Source organism: Tympanuchus pallidicinctus, unplaced genomic scaffold (genome assembly GCF_026119805.1).
Source record: "Tympanuchus pallidicinctus isolate F22 unplaced genomic scaffold, pur_lepc_1.0 scaffold22, whole genome shotgun sequence".
Classification (NCBI taxonomy): Eukaryota; Metazoa; Chordata; class Aves; order Galliformes; family Phasianidae; genus Tympanuchus; species Tympanuchus pallidicinctus.
In genome coordinates, this window is record NW_026294739.1 from 28,197,722 (window position 1) to 28,221,703 (window position 23,982).

General features: G+C 39.9%; 1 long non-coding RNA gene across 1 annotated transcript in view; it reads left to right on the forward strand.

Annotated features, from left to right (window-relative positions):
- Positions 1-23,982, forward strand: part of LOC128082372 (uncharacterized) — a 318,448-nt gene that overhangs the window by 139,899 nt on the left and 154,567 nt on the right. Inside the window, exon 4 of the long non-coding RNA XR_008207640.1 lies at positions 11,325-11,450. This is a non-coding gene — a long non-coding RNA (uncharacterized LOC128082372). The remainder of the gene's footprint in view (positions 1-11,324; positions 11,451-23,982) is intronic.

Genomic DNA, 23,982 nt, shown 5'->3' on the forward strand with positions numbered 1-23,982 from the left:
CATTTTGCCTTGCCTATTAATTTAGACTATTGTCGAAGTGTTCTTTGGCTCACATTTGCTTGGCCATTTGCTGGCTCTGAGCCATGAGAGCAAGCTGGCATTGCAGTCATCTTTCATCTATGCAAACAGGGAGCAGGGCACCAAAAATGGGCAGTATTGGACAATCAAAGTTAAGAACCTGGGATGGTGAAATGCAGGTTGTCCATAGCAGCCACCATTTTCCTTGATCTTGTCCTTCTTTTTTTCTTCTGTGTCTTATGGAAGTTCAAAGGGAAGCTTGTACTAACAAGCGTGCTGAAAAAATCCTCATCACCTGGAGCCTAAGTTAGTATTTGTCCATTTATTTAAGGTTTTGCTTGTGGATCAGGACAATGATTGTATCAATAGCAATTGATTTGCCATTAATATCTGTAACAGCTGCTAAACCACTGTGAACTTGTAGATGGGATAACTGGTATAAAACTGGCCAAGTGCCATTTGACTTCAACAGACCTCTAGGAGCTGACACCAGGAGGTGGGTGGGAGCACGGGAGTGTTCTGCAGGTGCTGACATGCAAAATCATAGAAAATTTGTGATTACAGAGAATTATCTGGAAAAAAACCCGCACACAGGCCTCATTTTGACCGGATCAATCATAATAATTTTGGGAAGTATACGCCTGTTTTCTGCTTTCTGACTCTGGCTTTTACTAAGTGAAGAATTGTTCCTTTCTGAAAAGTGCAACTTTTTGAAACTGTCCAAATTTCAGCACTTTGTTTCTTTGAGTTTCATTGGCAAGAAATAAACGAAATAAATCAGTTCCTCTGTAGTTTCATCTTATCACCTAGATATTGAATATTTCAGTATTAGGTGATATTGGTACTATCATCTGTGTTTTTAGTAAACAGTGTTGTACACATTATGTAGGGTACTTGCCATTACCATGCTTTCTCTTACTAATACAGTTGATGGCTATGATTATAGTACAGAATATCTGAATCAACAAATGATGCTAATTCATTTTTAATGAAATGTAAATGTCAACACAGTGCATACAAACACATATATATACGCAGTGAAAAGTGTGTTTACCACAACTGACTGGTAAAGGAGAGAAAAATCCTCTTCATGTGGAAATAAAAAATCAGAGGAAAAAAAATACCAAAACCAAACCTCTCCTTTGCATTTAATTTCAGGACTGAAGTTTGTCTTGGGTAGGAGCAAGATTTCACTGCCTCTCAAAATGTTCACTGCTGGCAATAGATAGCCTTATCCTCAAGTTTCACAAAAGAAGTCCCATTGACACCAGTGGAACTATGATTCAGCCCAGTGTCTGTTGGCCCATGGGACACAGTGCAGCTCTTCTGCAGATGTGATTATCTCTGACCCATTCAAATGACAATAAGTGAGAACTTTCTCAAGGCTCCAAATATTTCCATCTGGTAGAGAGGAAGGATGCTCTTGAAGCAGGTGTCTTCTGGCCTTTTCAACTCTCGGTGGCCAGTCTCCAACTGGCTACATGGTGGGACTATTCACATAGTAAGGGGAAACTTCCCTGCATGCACACTTCCTTTTACAACTAATACCCATGCCACAATGAACCCGTCTGAGATACTGCAGTGTGTTTCAGATTCAACTCTTCATCTAAAGAAAAAGTTTCACAGAGGTATTTGCTGCCTATTTCATCTTAAACAGCACGGAAGAGCTGGCTATCATTTCTACTAAACTGAAACCAGTTGTCCCAGAACAGTGTCTTCTCTTTGTTTTTTTCCTAACCTGAAAAAATCATTATGCCATAGCTTTACTTCTTTGTTTTTGCTCTTTCATTTATTTTTTTCCTAACAGCGACAAGCTGTAAGCACAGGTGGCTGCTGTGGTTCTTTATTTCTGCTGATAGCTATTGACCTGCCAACTAGTCATTCCCTTGGTAATAGTAAACAGGTTCCTAATGGTTAAACTTCCTTCCATTTAAATTCTGTAGTCCAAAAATAATCTAGTATTTTATTAGCCAGGGAACATATTATTAAACACATACATCATTCTTACCGGAGTGTACCTCTGTAAACCTAAGTAGTTTTAAGTCAATATTTTAGGTTTTGTTGTTTTTTTTCTTTAATTTTTTTTTTTTTTTTTTTAGGATAGGACTCCAAACAATGGAAATTAAAAAGTGAATTGAGTGATTGGTATGTAAGTCGAAGTCCTGGGAGCTAGAAACTGTACACGATTCTGACAGTGTGTTTAAAACTATATGAGAAAGAGTATCTGATGAGTAGCAGACTCCTTGCTGGCTCTGATAGACTCAGAAATCAATAGTTGATTTCTGGGAGTTTATTTCTCTGGATTATCTCGGTTTACATGAGATATGACACCTAGATTTTTTTATTTTTTCGCTATTTACATTACTGGTTTAAATTGTAAAAATCCATTACACTTTCTCAGCAATTAAAAGAAAGGGCATCAGCTGGATGACTCCTTGAGTTTCTTGATAGGAAACTATCATGTTTTCATGTGTTAATGTGAGCTGGGAAAGACCCCTCCTTGTGTAGCCAAACCATATGGAATTTATATCTCTGTCGGTATATGGGAAAGCGGCGTTATTTATTCCAGGATATGGAAATGCTCTCATTGACTTTCTGAATCTTTGTGAATGAGTGTTAGCGCTGGCAGAGCTGACAGGCCGACAGCACAGGCTGGGCCAGCACACGAGCCAGCAGGCTCTGGTCAAACTCTTGCACACGCTGCTCTGCCAAAGGACTTCAGGCTTCACCTCCAACACCCTTGTTTTTCCATTACTAAGACTTTCCTAAGCACGCAGAGCCAAAGAGGCACATTTGCACATGCCTGCATGCCAGCAGGCACGCTGTATCTCTGCAACCAGGAAGCACGCCTGGTACATAACAATGGCCAGAGCTCTTCACCTTCGTTTCTCATCTGAGTTAATCTGAGCTACCTTACCTAATATCACTTAGGTGACCTAATTCATTATTTAAGTGAACTGTAGCTGGCCAGTGCATCCTGATTTCCTTTTCCCATAACAGTGGGAAACGACAGCTTTACTTTTCCTCTTGTTGCCGCAACTGGATGTGTCACAGGGATGATCCTGTCCTGTTGTGCTCTTTTAGAAATGTTGGTGAGCTCAGTCTCAGTGACCCCACTACCCTGGACATCCCACTGCGTGGCTTCAAATCACTAAGTTATTGGTTGTGAGAACTTTTCCCATCAACGAGGCTGCTGCTTCTCTTCAGTGAAACTCATTCCCTTTGGTTTTCAAAACACGTTCCTGCTATGCTTTGGAGGAGCTGTGTTTTGCTATTTTTAGAAATTTTAACTAAAAAAAAAAGTTGTAGCAAAATGGGGTTTTCTGGGTTGTTCATCTCTTGAGGTCACAAATGGATTATCTCTCGTTTCTCAGCGGAGAAGGCGGCTCGAGGGGAAACTATCTCACCTTTCAAATCCATGTAGAACTCAAAGTGTGTTTCTTATTTTTTAGTATAAAACCAAACTTTTCAGATCACACAATATCTTATTTTGAATAATGAAAACCAACTTCAGAATGCAGAGAACTAGAGAAGAGCAGAGCCAGGGAGGGACTCTTTCAGAAGCAGTGTCCTTGCAAGGTGTGCCAGCGTTGGGGATGTTTCTCTTGGAGCCATCCATCAGGTAGCTCTGTTTTCCACTGCTTTTCTTGCAGGGTCCCTCACAGCTGACTTGGGGAAGGCAAACACAGTGTTGAATTGCATCACTCCCTTAAAACTGCTGGGAATTGGTGAGCTGTGGGGCACCCAGCACTGCTCGTTAGCCTGCCCTTATATCTTAGCAGCAGCCTGGCCAGACCTCTGCTCCTTGTGCTTTGCTGTGCCACAAAGAATTTTTGAGAAGTCTGTACTGAAGTTTGATTTCATAAATCCTTCTGATAAGTGCAACAAAAGAGCAGAAAAGATCTCTTTAGTGGCTGAGCCATCTTAAGTGAACAGAATGTTTTACAATTAACAGTCCAGTGGCTCACTTTACATGCACGGCTTTACAGAGAGCAGAGTCAAAAAATACTTTTAAAGCATTCAGATAAGCCTTTGTTTTAAAGGCTTACAGAAATGCTGTTATGGCCACTGACCACCAGCAACGATCATAAGGTCTGATCAGTACTGCTCCAGGTCACTCACAAAATGGTTGCCAATATTTTCTGTGCAAACTCCCTATTGATTGCATAAATACAGTACAGTACCCATGAGGTAGTGTTGACCTGTCACATAGTAAAGATGTGGCAAGCCCCATAATTCATTACCAGTTGGAAATAGAACATCATTGGAGAGATAAGGATAACAATGACTTTCCATCCAATGATAAATTACTAGCAGCTGCATTATTTTCCCTCACTTATATATGGCTCTCTTTATTGAATTTAGCTTGAGATAAATAAATGATCTGCCAGGAGCCTGGTTAATATTACTTCTCTGGGACCCATTTCAGGCCCAACTAGGCTTTTGCTGATAATATCTTTAAGCTTTTCAGTAGGGAGAGACATAACATTTGTTTCTGACAAGAACCCTATGTCGCCTTATCTGTTTCATTTGAGAGGCCGTCGACCTCAGCTTCTTTAGTTAAAATGAGAGCTTTACTGTAGAGGCTAAGTTCTTGAACTTGACTCTCTTCTTACAATGGGATTATATGTCCCGGTTATAAATTTGAAGCCACACATGATATACAGTTATTCTTAGCATTTCCTGTTGATCTCAGCGTGGTATTGATTGCCCTGCTTTTGAATCTTTCTTTGGTTTTCTTTGGTTTGTAGATTCCATCTTTTTTATATTATTATTTTTCACCGCACGATAATCTGTGAGCTTGTCAATGCACACTTGGATTTAACTTCATGCATTTGTTCCATTTGAAAATGACAGCATTTTTTCACCATCTCTCCCTCCTCCTTCCTCAGGAAGAAGCCAGCTTAACAAACACAGATCTAGTTTAACAAACACAGATCCACTTGGTTAGAAAATAAAAAGACTTGTGTAAGAACAGAAGATTAACTCTTTCTGTGAGTCAGCATGCCCAGGAAGGATCCTGAATGCCTGAGATTTTTTAATTACCATTAATAATTGATGTGCTTTTTCAGTGGTTCTGGCCTTTGCAGATCCTATTGGAAGAGATGTGGCAGAGACGGGACGGAGCAGAGGTGTGAGGCAGCAGGCATAATCAACCTGTGCTGTTGGATACCTCAAATGTGGTATTTTTGTTAGTTCTGGGAAGCCCTATCATCAGGTTATAGATTAAAATCAGACAGTTGCCATTTTTCATGCAGTGTGAATTAGAGAAAATTAAACTGGACCACTTCTGATAAATCCTCTCATAAATAAACTGGCTGGTAGTGTTAAATAAGAGTCCAGACACAGTTTGAATCCCATCTCAGAGAACAAAGAGCACGTTCTGTCTGTTTTAACACTCTATCATCATTACTGTTATTTATACTATAGCAATGCCTGAAGGCTCCAGCTGAGTTTGGAGCCCCCATCTGCTATAAGCATAATGAGGCTTGTGCAGAGAGCTTGCAGGGGGAGCAGACAAGATAGAAAGAGGAAGGGAAAGCACTGTGATACCTTCCTTCACCTTCTGCTTTCCAGCTGGGAAACTGAGGCACAGAAAAGGAAAATAGTTTGCTCAAGGCAAAATCTTTGGCAAAGTTGGCAACTCCCAAGCAATCTTGTGGGTTTTTGCCTTGATTTAAATCCATTTTCTGCAGATTTTTTTTTTTTCTGGAGGATCACCTGTCTCTTTTATGCTTTCCTACTGAGTGAAAGTTAGAAGATAAAATAGGAGTATGATGATAAATCTGTTTTATCTGATGTTGGAAGAATTTGTTGTTAGGAGAAAAGGCACACCCTAAATAGCATCCTGCATAGATTTGTGTAAGAGAAGATCTAATCTCTGTGTGTATTCATTTTAATTTGAAAAATATCATCTTGAATGTAAATAAGGAAAAATTGCCTTTTTATATAACAGGAATAGTTTTGGCATGTACTGATCATTTCCCATGTCAAATCACAGACATTGCACAATACTCCTAGAAGACACAGAGATTAATATTTATTAACTCAGAGCAGTGGAGCGCTCACGTGACCCACTGTCAGCCACAACCATTTCCTGTTTTCTGGAGGGACTGACAGCATCTTGTCACCACTAATTATTAGCTAAACTCTTCAGAAATTAATTTCATATACAATCACAAATAAAAAGGGGGATGGTGGGTATCAAATGTATTATTTGAATGATAATACATTTTCCGTTTCTGCTGTGCTGCCATTCTTATGTTTCCCCGAGTACCCTGTAAGTACCAGGATGATATCCACACATGCACACAAAGCCCAATTAAAGAGGCTTCATGCAGAGCTTCACACACTGACTGGATGAACTCCTGTGCCCTTGTGTGTGTACCACGTGCAAGGGAACGGGGACTGCAGCAGCGAGATGCTTGTGTTGCACCCTGAGCCAGCTGGGACAGCATTTCCAGGGGCGTCTGAGTCCACATTCCAGTAGCTTTGTCATCAAATTACTTTATTTCCCCCCATCTTCTGTGTGATGTCCTGTTTGAGCCTGGAGGTGTGTTTGCTTCTTGATAAAGCCATCGGGCATCTCTCAGTTCCAGTGCAACTGTGTCACTGCAGTGGGTAAATGTAGCCTCTCTTTTGTGAGCCCAGAAACCAAAATGCTTAAGTGACTTGGCCAACTCAGTTGGGACTGAAACCCTTTTGGACTTAAAAGAACATCCTTCCTTGCTAAGTACAGACTGCTGGTTATGTTCCCTGTAGACCTGGCAGTGACTGTGGCCTTCATCTGCCTCCCTGTACTTGGTTCACTCATCCTGGAGGAGGCCTGACCCAAAAACCTTTCCACAGAGATGGCTGTACTGCACAAATCATGTCAGTTAGAAAAAGTTTCTTCATCTACTTTGAAGCTACCAGAGAAAAAAACCTTCAGCGTACTGCTGAGAGGTTTTACAGCACTGCTGTCAGTACATGTATGTCAAGGATTTTTGCAAACCTTTGGAATTGTAATTGTAAAGGAGTTGTAGCTTCTATCTCTACCTGCAAATGTGCCCTGTTTTGCTTGGACCACGAACAGCTTGGTTTTGATACTTAGCCTCCCCTCTGTCCACCTGTATGCAGAAGCATACATCCTTGCTAGCCATCTGGCACAAGCTGTGTCTGATGTGGCTTACAATTGGCAGAACATGTCTGTATTTTTTTGCTGAAATTTTTGTTGTTGTTGTTTTGTTATTTCAAGTCCCTGGTCTTGGAGAAGCAGATCTCTAAATAGTTTAGCTCTTTCATTAGCCAGCGGCACCACTCCATGCTGTGCATCAACAAGGCTGGAGAACAAGACTGTCTTTAAATGAAGAAGCCCTGCCTTTTCCTCCCTGCATTCATACAAGTTAAACACGACTTCTTGTTTCTGTCATTCATCCTATTAAGCAAAGTCCAGACTGCCAAGTGAAACCTCGTTTGCCAATTTCCAGGGATGGCAAGCATGTATAGCTGAATCATAAACCCTGAAGGAAGGGCCTTATCTGATGTGGTACACCAGGCCTAATGGGGCTGGTCTATGCAGCTGCATCACCTTGGGTAAGAACTTCATCAGAGCCTCTTATAAATAGCATGCCTGATGTTACATGCATTGTGCCGAAGGACACAGGTGTTTATATTTACAGACCTAGTACTTAACTCCTTTAAGTGATTCTTTGGTGGTAGGATCTAATTGAGCAATACTCTAAACTTGTTTAATTCAGTTTGAAATTCCAGCTCTGCAGGAGGATTTTGGATCAAATGCGGTTTGACTAGTTATCGACAGCCTTCCCTGTAGGATGGGGATGCATTGTGTTGATGATCTAAGAGTAGGAGTGCAAGTGAAGAAAGGCTGTCTTCACTTGTAGCCATTACTACCGAACATGTTGTTCTGATGTTTTACTCACAAAGCCCTAAGTGTCCTTATAAATGTAAAATTTCCTTCTTTTTCCTTGAGCAGATGGAAGACTTAGATGGAAATGAATAAAAACATAATTTGCCAGAGCCCTCAATTAATCATAATCAAGTTTGTGCATGTTATGCTCTACAAGGGTAGCAACAATGAAACACAGGGAGAAAAGGATGCTTTCCTCAGGCAATTCTGAAGACATAAAAGCAATAAAGGAGCATACTTCAAAATAATGTGGAGATATATGACTGCACTAAATAAAAATGCTTCTTTAACGTACTGTAAAAATAAAGATGTTTAGTTAGATTTATCATTCTTGTTATAAATGCAAATTCATCCCCTGGACTGCACCATTGGCTCTGAAATCACCCAAGGGATGGTTAAGGCCCACTATTTTCTGTAATTACTCTAACGTTGTTTAATTTGTTAAAAAGCTAACTAGATTGTTCATTCTTTTTACTCCAAGGTAGTGTATGCTACACCTTGTTCCTGCTTATACAGACATTTTACTAAAGAGCTACATTTGGGCCATTTTTTATTTGATATAGTGAGAAGAACTTGGACTTGTACAAGGCCTTTGACATGGTTCTGCACCACATTCTTATCTATAAATTGGAGGAATATGGATTTGAAGGCTGGACTATCCATTGGATAAAGAGTTAGTTGGATGATTGTAGCCAGAGGGTTGTGGTCAGTGGCTCTGTGTCCAAGGGGAGGCCAGTGACAAGTGTCTATCAGGGTTCCATCTTGTGGACTGGTGTTTAACATCTTTGTCAATGACCTAAACAGTGGGACTGGGTATACCTTCAGCAGGTTTGCTGATGACACCAACCTGAGTGGTACTGGTGACATAGAGGGTGGTGAGGTACTGGGAACAGGTTGTCCACAGAAGGTGTGGAATCCCCATCCCTGGGGACGTTCAGAACCAGGTTGGATGGGAACCCTGAGGCCCCTTCCAACCTAAGACCTTCTATGAATCTATAATATGTGCCTAAGAATGGTTTGCTCATTAGTTTGCATGAATTGCCTTCAAACCTGTGAAAATGCATTTTTAAATTAGCTTTGCATAGAGCAATACATGTTAGCTGAATGCAACCCCACTCCCCAAGTTCTCCACTGTTTGACTTTGGAACATTCATCCAGTGACATTCATTTCTGCAGCCTCATTCAACCATTGCAATGAGCAAATGAAACAATTGTTTTATTTGTAAGAGGAGATTATCCCTTGAAGGCAGATAGAAGGATACTGCCTACAGAACCCTATTTGCAGGCACAAAGAGCGCTTAGTCAATTTTTGGCAGTAATACTGAGCCTATTAGTTTTGGATATGAGTTCGCTGATGTTCAGTGCTGTAGATTTCCAGTTAGTTCATGAAGAGCCTTTAAAATTACACACAGAGCTTCATTAATCGCCTCAGAAAAGAAGCAACAAATATCAGGCCCTCAAAGTGTCTGTGCACAGAATGGCCATTGATTTCAGTGAATATTCCTCAGTGGAAGACTGGTCCTACCTCCTGGGAAGGCAATTACAGCTTTCCCGTTAGTTACAGCAATATGAGAGCTTTTGCAGGATCAGGTCCTATTAGCTGCTGTCTTTCTGTCTGTCTGCTTATCTATTATTAGATATTATTAGATATCTATTATTAGATATTATTAGATGCATTATCTAAATATGTGTTTTATGTACATAATCTGTAACTCAATTTGTTAAAAGTGTAAATCAAAATGGAGACCATCACAAGATAGCAACGATGGGATCTTAAAAAAGAACAAAATCCAAACATAGCTTTGGGCTCCTGAAGTTGGTTGTTTTGGTTTTTTTTTTGGTCCTTTCTCCTTCTATCAGAGGACTGTTTGAATATTTGTTCTACACCAAACTATCCATAAGAGAATTTCCTGTGCCTTCCTTGCAAACTGCACAACCCCATGTGATCCTTGATCACAACAAATTGATTTATTTAAATAAAAGTAATGATCTTCTTTCCTTTAGCCAAGCCCAAAGGCAAAATCCCATGTAACCCTGATCAGCAAATTGATATACTTATCTTCTTTTGCCCTCCTTTCTCAAACCCAAACAATACCACCCTGATCCCCAAGTAATAAGAAAATGATTTATGCAAACAAAAATAATTATCTTTCTTTGCTCTCCCCCCTCTAACTGTATAATCTCAGCAGCTCCTTGTTTAACAAATTGATTTATTTAAATTAAACAAATGGTGATCTTCTTTTGACCTCTGTGGAGCACCTCGGTGGCAAACTCCTATCCTTATCACTACCTTGCCCATACACTTAGAGGGACATATTTTGAAATATAGCAGCATTCCTAACTAACCTTGATACTTTGTGGTATGCTGAATCAAAGTCCATAGAAGCTCTGCTCCTATGCCATGAAAATAGGTTGTATCTCCTCTGAAAAATAATAAATGTGAACGGGATGTACCTTCCTGTGTATTATTGTAGGGCAAGGAAAGTTACTCATCCAGTTCCATATGAGGAACTTGACAGAGGGTGACTCTATGCAGTGTGTCTGCACACATCTCTCCCACTTAGCTACCCATAAGTGCCTGTCCAGATAGAGCTTTTAAACCGCTGGCAAACTCGGTGCTCAAATACGTGCAATGGTGCCTCACCTAAAACTGACAGAGCCATCTAGTGCCAGCCAGATGGTGACAAACATCAGCAGCAGCTGACAGATGAGATCATAAACTCAAAGAATTTCATCCATTAGGTTTTAAGGATCTGTCAAACCACAAGTTGTATTGTAAGGAAGCACAACTTTTCTGGGGAGAAAGAGAGGCAGAGTCTTGCTTTAGAACTGTTAACTCAGTCTTTTTGGGAAAAAACACTCAATGTGTCCACATTTGGAAAACATTCTATGGAAGGTGCATAAATACACAAACATGTTTATGCATTTGTGTACTTTCACTGTGATAGTTTTATTTAAGATTGTGTTTTCTGTGCTGTCCACCAGTATCTCTGTTTTGTGTAGCTGCTACTTAAATAGCCATTTTGGCATTACGCAGAATTACACAATCACATGTGCTACATGCAAAAGTGCAAATAGTCCCACTTAGCACCTAATCATGTGATATCTGTTGTGAAATGATGGTGAAAGAGCCAATAGATATGACTGTTACTTTGCTATTAGCTGTGATTCTTCAGAGGCGAGTACAGCCTGCAGCTGGAATTTAGCATAGATGGAAGAGGGATTAAGTGATAGTGGGAGCCTGAGTGTGTTGTATATAGAAACATTCTTCCCTCATCCCGTTTCTGTGGTGTATATACTCTGAGTAGGACACTGCTGTTAACCAGTCTTCCATATTTTGTAATATTCTGGTATTTTTTTGCAGTTCATTCACACTAGGTGTCTGCTTTGGTTTCAGACTCACTTGTGTCCTCCACCAGAAGACAGTGACATGACACAAATGGTAGCACAGAGCTCTTACTGCTCCATTCAATAAGTGATCCTCCAGGGACAGACTGTGACTCCCCAAAGGTTGCAGGAAGAGGTAAGAATGATCATACAGCATCAAAAGTGTTTCATTCCAAAGCCAGCAGGTTTTCACGCTCTCTAATCCTTCACCTTCAAGGTTTGGAACTCTTTGTGGTCCTCTTAAAATATATGAGAACCAATAAGAATGATTAATGTTATTGTGAAATCATTTCCTTTTTTTTTTTTTTTCCCCAGTAATTTTTAGTCAGTTTTATAATGTTGGGCACTGAATTGGGAATCACTGTGTCAAAAGCTTGGTCATGTCATGTGAACTCTTCATAGGGAATTCAACTGAAATGGAAGAACCTTGCAAAAACTGAACAAGAATTTGCAAAGCAGGATTACAGGCACTTTTGAAGCTTTTCAAATCTCACTCTTGTCTCCTTCTAGTTTGAATATATTTTTTTGTTCTCCTGAAAGTCAAATAATTGAGGTTTTTGCATCTGATCCTTTGAATATATGGTCTCAGAATATCCTTGTGTATCTGCTTCAAAAAATTCAATTTCATAGAGCTTTAGGCTCTGATCCTCATCACGCATTACCTTTACCCCGACTACAGGAATAGAACTGATACGAAACTTAGACTGTGGTGCTTTGCAAAAATGTTACCATGGCAAAAAAAATATTAAAATTCTGAAAGATTGTGGCAGCCTTTTAAAAAATTTGGCCCTCTCTGTCATCTTGCCAGAGAGGTAAGTATTTCTTCTGCAGACAGGTTGGAGTTAGTGGGACATGAAATAATGTCAATGGTAATGGTAAGAGGATTAAACTGCAGTTCTGCTGTTATTGAACAGTTTGCAGAGACCACATTAAACAGCCACATCAGTCCGCAGGTCAGCCCTGCAGTTCCACTAAGCAAACACAGATGCAGAGTTCCCTTTCATGGTCATCATTTCATGCCTTTGACATCCCTACACTGTCGGGACTCAGTGGTGTATTTACAGCCTGAACATTAAAGATTCCTTTTTTTTGAATCCTGAGTGGATACCAACAATTAAATCAGTAGTAACGAGAAAAGGGGGGACACTTGGATGGACTTTAGTGCAATACAAACAAATAAGGGAAAAATTAAGCTGCTAGAACATTCTCTGATGGGGAACTTTGGGGACTTCTTCAGTTGCTGACAAAAATTCTCTTTCAGAATCTAGTTGGTTTTAAATCTCTTTTCTTTGGGGCTGATATCTGCATTTTGCCAAAGCTGATCTTGAAGTTGCAGTGGTTGAATTTCACAAGGCTAGTGCAGTTCAGCTCATGTCAACACTGCCAGGCCTTTGTGCTTGTTCAAAGCTTGTGTGAGTCCACTGGGACTACAAATTGGCCAGAAGAGATTGAGGGAGCAATCTGTCTTACAATATTCCTTTCCTTTTCCATTTCAACAGAAACTTTGGCAGTTCTTTAACATTTTCCTTAGTTTTTTTGTTTGTCAGAAATGAACCAAATAAACAAAGCAATTACGTGATGTGTATATATATATATATATATATATATATATATATATTTATAAACACATACATTTGTGTAGGAAGGACAGAATATGGCAGATTTTTGTTTTGTCTGAATGGTTTTACATGGCTTAGTCCTGCAGTTTTCAAGTAATGATAGGAATACAGCTAAGCTGAGTGTCAGGGTAGTCCTACAGAATGTAAAGATTATTGACAAAGAGTTCTTACAGAAAGGAGAAAATAAATCAGCTGATGAATTACAGAGCCTTTGGTCAATAATTGTTTAATATGACACAAATTTTAAGTGAAATTTACAGCATACAAGCACTCCACAGGTAGCCACTTCTTCCTACGACATGAAATAAACATGCAACCAGAGAGTGTAGCAGTGAATTACATTCAACCTCAGAAATGCTTTAGTATGTCTTCAAGAGCTGCTGCCTGCTTCAGTGATGGATTATAACTTAGCATGGGATCCCACAGGCATGGTAAGGTATTTATGTAGTCTTATGATTGCTCAGACACTTGGAACAAATGTATAGCTGATGCTGACAGAAATCAGAGTATTGCTATCTCCCACTTTATTTCATTTATTTGTATTTAGCAAGTGCTGGAATGCAGCAAGCCACCAAGCACAACTGCAGCTGGAATATGGTTTCCAGAGCTTATTTACAGTAGCTCTTATTCACAACGGGTAGTGGTATTTCACTCCATATGTATTTCCATTGATGTCAGGGGGTCCATTAGCAGAAAGAGGTGCCATTCTGTGTAGCTGACTATCAGTTTGGTCCCATGTTTGAAAAGCTTGTGTATTGTTCTGTTTGTAAATGTGTTTACAGTTTGAAAAAAGCCCTATGCCTGATCCTCACCAAAAGGCTAACAACACTGTGAAATGTTGATGAAGTTGGTAGGGTGCAGGTTTTGCAGTATTTCATTGCTTTGCAGGAAACAATTCTACATGCTCTTTATTTAGTATTGGACAGATCTGTTTTCCACGTGCTATTTTGAGCTCCGTGCTTAAACTGATCCAAAATTCAAAGAGAAAAGAAAAAGCTGAGATTCACTTCAGCAGCAAACAATGTCAGGTGATGTTGATTTAAAGAAAACATTAATCAATCCAGATTTGCCTGGAACTGGGCCCAGGTTCACTCAACAGGTTGGTGAACCTTAGCAAATCTTCCAGTGAATCTGTTCTGTGTTTTGACTTTGTAACACGATCTGAAATCATCTGAGTTTCATGAGGTTTTGTTGTGCACATTTTGGAACACTGGTGGGGGAGTGAATCTTGGGAAACACAGAGATGCTACATTTTGCATGATGTGACAAGGTAAACTGTATTTCACTCTTCCTGACACTCCTTGATACCAAGTTGAAGAACGGTGTTGATGCTGTCAGCTTAGTATTAAAAGAGGAGACTATCACTATCTGTCAGTATTCCTGTGTCTACAGTGGTCTTAGATTCAGAGCCAAAATACAGTCTTCAAATTGTACTCTACATGACAGTATAGTTAGTTGTGTACTGTTATTTTTTCCCCTTGTTTGGGGTAAATGCCAGAATTTTTCCTGCATAGACAGATTCTGGAGTTGTGAGGAAGGTGTTAGGTCTTTTGATGTATGCTGGTTTGAAAAAGTTATGTAGTGCTAGAAAAGATTAGGATTTTATTACGAGCCTGTGGATAAACAACTTATGCTTTAACTCTGTTCTGAATTCATAAATAGGTGTACCTGGCCTCCACAGCTGAGTATGAAATATTTAAGGTCCATCTACACCCATCAGGTCAAATATATGATAAGGTGACATTTTCTATTAATTTTATTTCTACTCTGAGCTAGAGCCCAGAGCAATAGAGATGTGAGACACTCAACACATGAAACAAAACCTGGCTCTTCAGTGCCTGCCAATTTTTTCATTCTGATTTAGAGGGAGCACCAGAATCATTTTGCTGGAGCTGGGATTTTAGAGAGAAGGGCTGATAGAAGAAGCTATGAACTTTTTGGCACTGATTTGTTGCCTCATACTTGAGATAGACCTGTAGGTCATATTACGAGAGATGGCCTAGAGAAAGGAGGATGACAGTGCATGGAGGGTGGGTCAGTGAGTGTAGCCTACTCTCCTAGCATGTATACAAGGTCAAACTGGCGAATTTAATGGTCTTTTCTGAACTGAGAAATCTCTAAAGAGGGAAAAATCAAAGTCTGCAAAGGTAATAATTAAGAAAAAATATAACAGGCTGCAGTGTCCTCCAATGCCCCTGTGGTTCTTCCCCTCCTAACCCAACACACGGGCAGTGATTCAGCCACAGATTGACTTGTTCTGTCAGTCAACTTAGAAGTACAGCAGGAAGGAAAAACAGTTTGCCAATAATATTCAAGCTGAAGCTGACATCTTTATTTTCCTCTAAAAGAGTTGCGTTTGCACCCGCTTGTATCACTGCATTTTTCCACTAAGGTTGTCTCACTTATTTAACTTGACACACAGAGCACCCCTCAGAGGTCTTTGAGATTCAAACCAGCATTGGAAGTGACAGCCCAGATAACGTGGGTAATCAAGTTGGACCTTGTGGGACTGCACTGACTACTTTTTAATTGATAATTCCAGGTTCCTATAATAAATTTATTTCTTAATTATATTCACCGTGTCATACATGGTAGCTAATGATTACCACTAGTTTAAGTTTGCAGCCTTAGAAGACGTGTTCCCCTCCCCCAGTATTTAATCACAATTTTCCTTCTAAATTAAGATTTTCTGACAAAGAAAACAGACCAAAACTGCACATTAAATCCAATTCCTCCCAAATAAATGAAGGTAAATTTTAGGTACTAAATTAGATAAGTGATTTTAATTAGCTAATCATTTCATGAAGATCATAAAGCATTTAAATAACACTGAAGTTATGTATATTTAAGCAGTTTTATGGAGAATTAAAGTCTTAAGTGGTAAATTTAAAATGTAAATACAAAAGTGAATGTTGGAATGTTAATTGCTTTTCCTGAGTTTCTCACATGGCCTGAGATGTTACAGGAGGAATCAAGAATTACAATCATAGTAATAATGTGGCCAATCTAAAGCTTATTAAAGTCCTTGGATTCTTTCCATGAAGTTTAGCAGCCATTGCCCCAAAACAACAAATGCTTTTACATGTCTGACTTACAGCACTGTTAAAGTTTCTTGTGTATTACAACTGTACATGTGATGTCAGTATTCTTAAATAACCACACATTTCTAGTGTAAGCTTCCTTTTAGAAGCCAAGAAATTTTAGTTGACCTGAAGAACTTACCTGATAGTCTTTGAAAAATACATCTTGGCAGTAACAGCCATTTACACCATCAGATCAGTTCACATCAGAAGAAAAATTTACCTACTAGGAGAAGCTGATGCATTCAGTCAACAAAGCTCAGCAACAGACCGGGTCATTATTAGTATGAATTCTCACATGCCTGTCCTTAACTCAGTGAAGCTTTACGTTGGTTTTGATTCAATATATAGTTAAAAATAGTTAAAATTGAAACTTAATTTTACAGTTTTGTTGCTCATAATGTTGGAAACTAATAGGTTAAAATCAGGAAAGTAAGGCTGAAAAATCAAAATACTTGGAAATGGGTTTCATATCCCATTGGATGAAGGAGTGCAGGAAGGGGACCTCAGCAGAAGGTTTCCTTGCTTCCCTGCAACTATTTCATCTTCCAGGAGAAAAGAAGGAATCATAGAATCATATGGAATGGCCTGGGTTGAGAAGGACCTCTGAGATCAGTAGTTTCATGTCCACATGTCCACAACTCCCCCTCCTGCTTTCATGCAAACTTCTTCTCCACATAGATGTAGGAATTCCCTTACAGGCAACTGCTCCACCAGCAGTCAAAAAGAAGTGGTATTGCTGTAATCTGTGTCTTCCTGTGATTGCACTTCTGTTATTGCTACGTGCAAGGAACAGGTATGCCAAGGGCCCAGAACCCAGTTTAAAACATGAGCTGTCTTCCAGTGGTGAACTGGGGCCGTGCCTGCACTTGAAGGCTGGGGACAAGATTGCTGGGCAGGTCAGTGTGGCTGTGCTGGTCAGAAACCACCCTGCAGTGCTGCAGAAAGGCTACGTGAGAGGAGAAGCCAGTGTGAACCTTGTCAGTTCATCAAAGCACCCAACATCCCCATTACACACCACCCAGTGCACGTGGTCTAGGACTATTCCGGGCCTCTGTTTCTTCAGCTGTTGAATGAGGATGTTATTATGCTCTTGTCTTGGATGCTGAGAGGGTTAATTAATTATGTTTATGAAACCCTTTGAGATTCTCAGATGAAAGGTGTCTTTAGAATTGTTAGGTGTTATTATAAGAAAAAAGAATGATTTTATTGCTTCATGTTAATGGTTAACATCTGCACCACAAAACCTGCTTGATCACATAAAGATTCTACTAAGCATTTAATCCTAATTTGCAGGCTGATGCATATTCATTTTATTTAGAAGATTAATTTAGTCATCAAAGGTTAATCTGCCTCGGGTTTGTAATTAGGCAGAGCAGTGACTTTGCGTCTCTGGGCTCACCCAGGCTGGGCTTTCTGAGCACGCAGGGCTGTGACTGGCACCAGTTTTCACTCCTAGCACGCACTCAGAGAAGGCTTAATTTTTGGACAGTCAGTGGTGCTTGGAGCGAGCTCCGAGCAGTTCTGAGATTGAAAATTAAAAGAGGAGTACGGGCACTTTGTGAACTTCTGAATGCCGGTTTAATTCATCCCCTGGTATGTTTACTCCAATAAATGTCAGAGGACTACACGAGGTTTTTGTAAAAATAATTAACAGATCTCACACTGCTTTGCTCTAGGAGTCCTTCCTCTTTTGCAGTGTTGCTGATTAGCAGCATGTAGAAGGTTGGAGATGAAAGACTGTGGGGTTTTCCGTTTGAAATCTCAAGCTTTAACTTTTAGCTGATGTTAGGAGGCATTGTTAGAGGTTATACAACAGGACATGTAACTGCTTGTCCCTCAGACAATTAAGTCTTTTGTGCTCAAGGTTGACTTCGTTAATGAAAAGTCACTTAAGAAAATGTGGTCCTTGTGGAGAATAAAAACAGTGTTTCCTTTGCAGGTACACCAGAAGGCATCTGTAATTACTGTTTATAAAGCAGGCTGTTACTTAAGTTGGAAGAATTACTAGTGGCACCACGGTGTCTTTTGAAGTAAGGAGGAATGGTTGCTTCTTTGTCATGTCCTCACCTTTCCTCTGTTGCAGAGCAGAGTGATATAAGAGGGTGTGCACCATGCTCTGCCCTGCTGTAGAGATGTCATGAGATAGAGAGGCCCTGCAGTGAGCACAGGCTGGGTGCTGGGGGCTGTGACAGCACTGCTCATCCTTGCTGTGCTGACAGAGCTGTGGCAATGGGTCCCTGTTCAATCTAGGGGTCTGGCTCACCATGGGCAGGATGCAGGAGTTTCAGTCTGGTAGGTAGGAGTGGGAAAGTGCAGGTGAAAACTTTGCAAATTGAAAATTTGTCTTAGAAACGGAGTGTTCTACCCAATGTCAAGTCCATACCTGCTGGAAAATAATAAAATATATATAAATGAAAATTGTAATACTAGAATTTAGGAAGTTGGCCAAACTGTTTACATTTCAGCACAGCTTGGCTTTGGTTGGGTTTGGAATCCAAATTCCACGAGGTTGCTGCCTGTTTCCCTAGCACAGTTCTCACATCACTACTGCGATTTGCTAGTTTTCCCCTCCTCTGTGTGGTGCAGAGCCTCAGGAGCATCCAAGAAGGGATTTTGGAGACCATAAACAGTTCTTAATTGAGAACAGCCCCAAATCAAGTTAAGTGCCAACCTGACTATCAAAATATAAATTAAACTCTTATATTACAGTATTGTATTTTAATTATTATGAGAACAAGTCACCTAACATGATAAAGCTTTTAACATAGCAGTTATTTTCTTGAGAGCCGATAGGTTGATTTTGAGTGGATGGTTACAGCTATGGCTTCTTTCCTGGTTTCTGATGATCTCAGATTGCTTGAGCTGCTTCATCTCGTGCCTGTTATCAAATGCAGATTTCCTATTCTCAGTTCAGAATGCTGGAGAGGTTTTCTTGGAGCTCTGAAGGACATAAAAATTGTTTTGGATTGATGATTTGCAAAGGTAGGACCTGTTGCTGGCTGACCTTTACTTGTCACGTTGCTCTTTACAACGAAGATAGCCAGCCATGCAGTGAGAATGCAGGGTTGCCACTCAGTACCATAACTGGTAAAAAAAAGAGTCAGGAATACAAGCCATTCTAAGCAGATACTGAAAAACAATGTTAGTTACTGTTATATAGTTCAAGCCTGTCCCTTCTAGCCAAAAGTCTGGAAGTGGAATTAAACACACATTTCCAAAGATTTCAGATTGCTTCTGCTAACTATCTTAGTCATCTCATCAACCTGAGCCTGCAGTGCCTTCACTTGCATCTTAATCTTGAGCTGATCTGTATGAACGGTGGGTAGGCACCTCTAAAACGTGGATCTCGAGCTTCATCTGTCATCCCTGCTTCTAGATCATTGACTTCAGTGAGATTCCAGAGGAGCAAGATTGGCCACAAGAGGATGTGAACTGTCAAGGAGACAAACCTCATTCTCATCCGTTTGTTTGTGGTAAAGAATATCCCAAATATTTAGCAAGTTATGAAATTTGAGAAGTGATGCAGGATTTTTTTTTTCTCCCTACCTTTAAATTTTCTTTATTTAATAAAGGAAAAACTTGCTATAGGACTAGTGTGCTTATGATAGGGAAAAAAATATCTCCCAGAATCTCTGTTCTTACTCAGGCCTCTATGTGTTCTTGTTGCTCTTGTATTTGTAATAGCAAAAGGTGACTACTCTTAAGAAAATTATGTGTTTGCAGAGTAATGCCCTCTTCCCTGCACCTTGCAAACTCGAACTCAGCACACTGGATAGAAGTTCAGGAGGGTGTAAATTAGTAAAGTTAATGCAGTAGTGCTCATAGCAGTGAATACGGAAGGACTGAACTGCTGGGCACTGCAGTGCATAAAGGCAGCCAAACGGATTGCTGGCGTCAACAGGCAACAAAGATCTTGCCCCTTCCTATTTTGACTGCAGGGAGCTGCAGTGAGTCAGGCTTGGGTGGAAGGGGAGATCATCCACCCAGATTGCCAGCTCAAGCTTGCCACTGCTTTATCTTGTGCTGTTAGGCAATGTGTTCTGCTTCTGGAAGACCTCAGGGTTACAATCTTAAAGGAAAAGTGCAGAACATCACAATTATGTATTTATGGCCAACTGCTACCTACTGAAGTCATGTTACTTGGAGAGTATACATGCCCTGATAGACTCTCACACCTGTACATCAGCTGAGGTGCTTTACTCTTGATTCCTTAAAAAGTATAGACAGCACTCATGAGCAATGCTGAGGATGGGAATATTGTTGCTGCAGTCACTGGAGCCATTCATACATGTGCATACAATGGCAAGTTCCCAGTGTATATCTAAAAGTACAGATTTTTGTACCATTCATTGAATTTGCGTAGTACTGTCCAGAAAAGTCAATATTTTCAGGCTTTTAGAGCATTCTTAGTGTTCATCGCTTGTGCTTGACAACTGTGAGGCAGATTCTTGTTGACCTGGATCATCTGGGCTGTAGATGCCTGGCAGCAGTATTGCTCTCTCAGGTGAGTTCCAAGACTGCTTGCTGCTATCTTCAAAGGATGAGAAAGCAGCACCTCCTTTGGCTGGCAAGGTTTTCCTGCAACTGAGTGCTTCTGTTTTCTGCAGAAAGGTCTGTGTCTTCTGCCTTTGCCCTTGCCTAAGGGTGAATTGTCTTTATTACAACTACCCCGTGGGCACAGGAAGTGATATTATATAAGAAATCATTTTGCAACCCTATTTCTACTAATCATTGCCACTCCTACCATAATAAGAGACAGATGCAATATACACGATTCATGTTTCCATTATTTTTCTGCATGTGTTTTCCATTTAATTACAGTATATGAATTTCAGTTCTCATTTTTTCCTTTCTCACATTCAAAGTTGAATTTGATATCTGTGATTTATAGATAGGCCTGTGAGAAATTGTTTGAAGCACTTTACACTCTTCAATCTGAGTCTCTGCAAATCTCTTAAGTGCTCTGAATATTTTCCAGTTTCGTTTGTAATGCAATAGTATCTGGGATGCTATTGTAGTAGGATCTGCACAAGAAAGAAGAGAAGCTTGAGCATGTAAAGAACTTTGCTTAACAACAGTAACAATGCCAAAAAAAAAAAAAAAAGAAAAAAATCATAACTGTTTTCAGAGAACTCTTTTCATTGTTCTATCTCAAAACAAATTGCAAAGGGGTTCATAGAGGAGGAACAGAGGTGAGCTGTGAGATGGCCTGGGTACTGCCAACAGAGGAGTGAAATACCCAGTCCTGAGCTAGGAACTAGGTATTTGTGACTGATCTACTCACTGGGGAGCATGCCTCAAAATAATTTCTGTTTAAATAGCTTGTGGTGTGCTACTTGTTGGATTCTTTCTTTACCAATTGTATCACCACGTTTGAATTGAGCATGTTATAAAACTTGAGAAAGTAAATTTCGGGTCAAGTTTGACGTGGAAGAGGCCAGCTAAAACAGAGAATTGTAATAGTTTATTTACTAAAGGCTTGCTTCTACAGTATTTTAAATTGAATTGTTGGAAATCTTCCTCCTCCTTTCCTTTCAAGACATAAAAATCAAGAGTAGGAGCACTGGAAAGGTTTTGAATCTACACTGGCATCCTGAAGGCAGAATTGCACCTTCTGGGTGTAGCAGTACTGCTGCAGCTCTCCCCAGGTAACCCAACCCTCACATGTTTTGAGTGCAGTGTCTGACTGTAATGATTTCTGCAGATCCATACACTGCATAAAGGACACATTCTTTAAAGCTGTGTGAATGCTCACTTTGGTTGCACAACTGTCCACAAAGGTTGTGAAGGCTTGATATACTCTATTGAGTAAATAACCATAAATAAAACAGGCTATTAAAAATCTTTAAATGTGCATTATGCCATTAAACTATACTGTTTGGAAGGAGCTGTAGTGTTTGTACATGTTTTTAACAACTGTCCAAACACATATTGGCACATACTTTAAGATGTACACAAACCTTTCTCTATGGTAACACTTGGGCTACAAAAGCTTTGTTCAGCGTTCTTGTAGTACAGTATTTTTAATAGTTTAATCACCACAAGGAGACAGGAGACAGCTAATCATAGGGAGAAATGCCGATTTCAAGGAGCAAGAACATGACAGTGTCTTTGAATCTAATGATTAGGACTTGTAAAGTTACTTGCAACTTACTACACCCACAACCTTTAGTAGCAAATGGCAAAATATGGTAAGAGATGTAAGAAATCTGTGATTTGTGGACAGAAATTTCTAGATCATGTAGGCTTTTAATACCTGGTTGTTCAAGCAGGTGAATAAACACTTATTTTTGCTGACTACTCGCATGAGTCAGTTCTGACTGGAATTTATTTGCACTAAAACTATTACCACTGTCTTTTTTAGTTTTATTTTTTGTTACCTGTATATGTCATCTATGATCTGTAGGTATTTTGGGTTTCTGGGTTGCCTAGATTCTGAATATTGAAAGTATTCAGTGTCCTTCCGGAGTATCAGAATCTGTGGTCTTCTTCTGGCTTCAGTGTGCAATATGGATATAGTTTGTTATTGAAAGACAAAATTTCTTCGGATAAGAAACTTCAGAGCAGAGACCTTGCTTTCCTGCTGGCCTGTGATGTTATCAAGCAGTAATCCTTGTTAGTAATATTAATGTTCAAACATGATCAGGCTGGTGAAATATCTCTTTGGCTGCAGAGGAGATCTGGCAGAGCCTCCCTCTGCCTACTTTTGGATCATTTTGTAGATCCCATTTACATCAGCCAATTTACCTCTGAGTGGTAAGCATTTATGCATTGTCTGCTTCTGCCGCTGCTGCTGGGGCATATGAGACATCATCTCAGACTGAAATCTCACCTGCACCTCACGATGATGCCCTACAAAGACATCTTTTAGTTGTAAAGTGCTGGAACCTACTTCTCTGAATCTGTGTCAGCTGAAAGGTTGCTCTGAATTTCACCAGCTTGTTTTATGGCATACTAGAGAGCTCCTGTGTTAAGAAGACTTGTCTTAAGCAATCCCCTTAGTGTTCCTGTGAGAGGAGGCTATATTTTAAATACAGTAAGTCAGTCTGTCATCTGTCTCTCACGGGCAATTTGATCAGGCCCCATGGGGCAAAGTTAATAGTCTTGCAATATCTAAGATGCTCTTTTACAAGCAGCACCATTCACTTTTGGGTTGTGCTACCCATTTGCTAATTCCTGTCTCCTTGCAAAACTTCTCTGGCACCCTGATTTCTGTTTGACTTGTTAGGAGTGAACACAGCCCTGCATTTTTGGACAGTTGTCAATTTAACCAATTAAAAGAACGTCTTTGGATAGTTATCAGAAGCTGGAGCTGAAAACATGTTTGCAATTGCTGATGACATAGCTGTTTCTATTTGCTGCTCTCTCTTTTAATTCCAGAAAGTGATATTTTTTTTGGCAGTAGATATGAGAAAATATGTCACTGTGTATAATTACAAAATGCTGTTCATTTCTGTCTTGTAACTGTGGGGGGTTAGTTGGTACAATACATTTGGTTCATTCTTGGCTCACTCAGCTGCATGACATACACTTAAGTATATTATTAATTATCATGTTAATATTCATTACCATGTTAATATCCATGGTATTGCATAATTCTACATACCTCTAAAATGATGTTCAAGTGCATATGCAAGCATGAAAAACACTGGGTGATCTCCTAGGAGTTTCTATTAAGCCTTAACTAAAATCACATTGCATACCTTTTCTAGGAGACCTGTTTGTTCGTGGGTTTTTTTAAAGGCTTTAACCCCACCATGGTTCTTGCTATGAAACAAGATTCCTCCCTGTGAACAGGCTTTGCACAGAGCTGCTTCAAATGGTCCTTGTGCTTTCAGCCAGATTCTAAATACAGCCCTGCAGCACTCGCTTGACTTTAATTTCCTAGATTGCATCTGCCACCTCATCAGAGCAATTGGACTGTTGAGCACTGAAGAAACTGTATAATATTTCTGGTGGCTTGTAT